General features: G+C 37.1%; 1 non-coding gene across 1 annotated transcript; it reads left to right on the top strand.

Moving 5' to 3' along the window:
- The first annotated feature begins 223 nt into the window (after positions 1-223).
- Positions 224-295, top strand: TRNAV-UAC (transfer RNA valine (anticodon UAC)). Its single transcript has one exon. It is a non-coding gene; the product is annotated as a tRNA-Val (tRNA).
- Positions 296-4,253: the final 3,958 nt, after the last annotated feature.

A 4,253-nucleotide genomic window follows, 5' to 3' on the forward strand; every position in this document is an offset into this window, starting at 1 on the left:
TCTCCCCTATCCCCAGGGATAATATATATATATATATATATATATATATATATATATATATATATATATATATATATATCCTTCAGTACGTTTACTTTCGATAATGAGGAACAGAAGAATAAGCCAAACAAGTATATTTCGTCAAAGACATCTTTCTTTTCTAAACGCTGCCTCGCAAAGATTTTCATTAATTCAAATTGAAGAAACAGACGAATTTTCTATTGTCTGGTTAGCTCAGTGGTAGAGCGTGAGTCTTACACACTCAAGGTCGTGGGTTCGAGACCCACACCAGACATAATTTTTGTCTTTATCTTTTTTCATTTTGTCCGCATCACATGTGTGCAACATTCAGTATGTTCGTCCAACGTTATAGTGAAGATCTTCACAATAAATTGGGGTTTTCGACCTTATCTGAAAGGGTCAGGTCCACCAAGACGTCCTTGAAATCTTCCAGAAGCTTCTGGCGATCCTCCTCCAACTGCTGGGCACATCAGAGTTAACATGGGCCGGACATCGGTTGTGGAACGACTTAATCTGCTTCTGGTAGTTAGCAGGGATGATAATGAGGGCTCTGACCTCATACCAGGTCAGCTTAGTTCCAGTCTATTACTTAGTTCCAGTCTATTGCTTAGTTCCAGTCTATTGCAACGAAAATAAAGAATTAAAACTCATTTCTTCGTGGAAAATTAAGAGGAAAACATGACAGCAACATGATTTACCCTGTGGTTATTTTGCCGGCTAGTCGGCAATGGTCGGTCAAACAGTATTTTGCCGTGGTAATCTCAGTGCTTCATATAATACTATGTCACAAAATATGTTCTTGGGGGCGTAGCTCAGTGGTAGAGCACTCGCTTGGCATGCGAGAGGTCCCGGGTTCAAACCCCGGCGCTTCCATTTTTTATTTGGGAAATTCATTGTTTTCAGTCTTGTATATGTATATATGTATATATACATATATACATATATATATATATATATATATATATATATATATATATATATATATATATATATATATATATATATATATATATATATATAAAGTTAAGTAACGTTGGGTCTGGTTAGTACTTGGATGGGTGACCGTCTGGGAACACCAGATGCTGTTATCCCTGGGGATAGGGAAGAAAGTATACTTGCCACGTATTCCCTGCGTGGCATACAAGGCGACTAAAAGGGTAGGGAGCAGAAGGCCGGAAATCCTTTACTCTCATTTTCAATTTTACAAAAGACGGAACAGAGAAGATATAAAGATATTGTAAAGATGTAATTAATATAAGATATAAGAATGAATGGAAGATACGGATGTAGCTGAAACAAGGAGTAATGAAGATTAAGGTGCAATGAAAATTATTCTGTAGTGAAGACAAATATGTATGTTGAAATTTTGTATTGAACATCAAGAAGTAATGATAATGATGAGAGTGTAGTGACGATGAGGGTTTAGTTAGAGAGTAGTGACAATTGCCTTTACAATGATAATAAGGAGGTAACACAATGAGGAACACAAACTTTCCAAAGCTACGTTCAAGTCAGACTTTGAACTAAGTTCGGTAAACAGAAGGTGATGTTAAGATGAGAGTGTAGTGAGGAAGAGTATAGTGATGATAAGGATATTGTCAAGATAGCTTGTAGTGAAGATACGAATGTAGTGAAGATACGAATGTAGTAGAGATAAGGGTTATTAAAGAGTAAAGTTTATTCAAAATGATTATGTAGTGAAGATAAGAACTACTTTTAGTGAACATCAGGAAGTACAATGATGATGGTATGGTAGAAATAACGGTGTAGTGAAGAAGAGGATATAGTGAGATATAATCAAGTGAAAATAAGCTAGTAGTGAAGATTCACGTTAGTGAATAGGAGGTTGTAGTGAACTTAACCTTATTGACCTGATCCTCCAAATCCTCCAAACTACTTTCAATGGCGGACCCAAAGCCAACCTAAAACGCTATATATCTTCACTTCTTGAAACACCTAGAGTACAATATGTTATATACAGTACAGAATTAGGTATCTTCACCGTAAACTGAATTGTCCACCATATTTACTGCACTTGAGGTGGAAGAAATCACAGCCATAGAGTTTAATGATCTCTAATTCTTTATTTTCACTACCTGCCAACCTAGTTTCGAATATGATATATACAATACAAAGTAAGGCATCTTCACTACAAACTGAACTGTCCCATATGATACATACAATGTACAATTGGGCATCTTCACTTAAACTGAATTGTCCACCATATCTAATGCACTTGAGCCGGTAGAAATCACGGCCATAGAGTTTATCTCTCATTCTTTATCTTCATTATTTAACACAATTGCATTATGATATGATAAATATAATACACAATTGGGCATCATTGAAAACTGAATTGCCCGCGATATTTACTGCTCTTGAGTTGGTAGAAATCACGACCATAGGGTTTATTACATATTCTTTATCTTCCCTACTTGACATATTAGAAAATGTACGCAATATACAATTGGGTATCTTCACTACAAACTGAATTCTCCGCCATATTTACTGCTCTTGAGCTGAAAGTCGTAGTCGTAGAAGGCGACTAAAAGGGGAGGGAGCGGGGAGGGCTGGAAATCCTCCCCTCTCGTTTTTTTCTAGTTTTCCAAAAGAAGGAACAGAGAATTGGGCCCAGTCCTCTGTTCTTAACGCTACCTCGCTAATGCGGTAAATGGCGAATAGTTTGAAACAAAGAAAAAAAAAGAATACATATATATATATATATATATATATATATATATATATATATATATATATATATATATATATATATATATATTCCCTGGGGATAGGGGAGAAAGAATACTTCCCACGTATTCCCTGTGTGTCGTAGAAGGCGACTAAAAGGGAAGGGAGCGGGAGGCTGGAAATCCTCCCCTCTCGTTTTTTTTTTTTTTTTTTTTTTCCCAAAAAGAAGGAACAGAGAAGAGGGCCAGGTGAGGATATTCCCTCAATGACCCAGTCCTCTGTTCTTAACACTACCTCGCTATCGCGGGAAATGGCAAATAGTATGAAAGAAAGATATATATATATATATATATATATATATATATATATATATATATATATATATATATATATATATATATATATATATATATATATATCTTTCTTTTCTTTCAAACTATTCGCCATTTCCCGCATTAGCGAGGTAGCGTTAAGAACAGAGGACTGGGCCTTTGAGGGAATACCCTCACCTGGCCCAATTCTCTGTTCCTTCTTTTGGAAAATTAAAAAAAAAACGAGAGGGAAGGATTTCCAGCCTCCCGCTCCCTCCCCTTTTAGTCGCCTTCTACGACACGCAGGGAATACGTGGGAAGTATTCTTTCTCCCCTATCCCCAGGGATATATATATATATATTATATATATATATATATATATATATATATATATATATATATATATATATATATATATATATATATATATATATATATATATATATATAAAGAATGAATATACATAGATAGGCAGATACATAGACAGATAGATAGATATATAGATAGACAGATAGATAGTTTATATTCAAATCTCAGGGTTTCAAGTAATGAAGTCATTGAATCACTGATAACTCAATTACCTGAGGAGTTAACTATGATTTTCTGCATATCCAGGATATAACGTAAGATCAGTAGGCAACGAAACAACTTAGGCATCGAAATCACATCCACGGACCTGCACATTGAGAGTGGTAAATTTCTGCTGATACCCAACACAAAACCAAAGGTTCTCCTCTCAACATGACTCAGATCGACCGAAAAGCATTGGAACTGCTTGTTTCCGAAAGCCTGGCCACCTTGGGCGAAGGGGGGAACGGGACTGCCTACCTCGTCAAGTGGCATGACGAACTGGCCGTTCTGAAGGTGTCTCACTTTTCTGAGGATGAGCGTCTCATGCGAGAGAGCCAATACATGGTTTTGCTGGAAGGAGCTGGAGGAGTCCCAATGTTGTTGGCTTATTCCGAGGAACCACCAGCCATCTTGATGACCTACTGCGGCCAATACACTCTCCAGGATATCATTAAAGGCAAAGGACCAGATGGCTACGATCTCCTGCAACTGGGACTGATGGTTGGACAAAGGCTTCTTGAAATACACCACAAAGGACTCATCCACAATGACCTAAAGCCTAACAATGTGGTGGTGAGCGGCGATCCGCAGTCACCCAGAGTGAACATCATCGATCTGGGACTTGCATGTTTCGAGGAGGTGACTAATGAACTCGAGAGCGA

This window comes from Panulirus ornatus, chromosome 70 (assembly GCF_036320965.1).
Source record: "Panulirus ornatus isolate Po-2019 chromosome 70, ASM3632096v1, whole genome shotgun sequence".
NCBI lineage: Eukaryota > Metazoa > Arthropoda > Malacostraca > Decapoda > Palinuridae > Panulirus > Panulirus ornatus.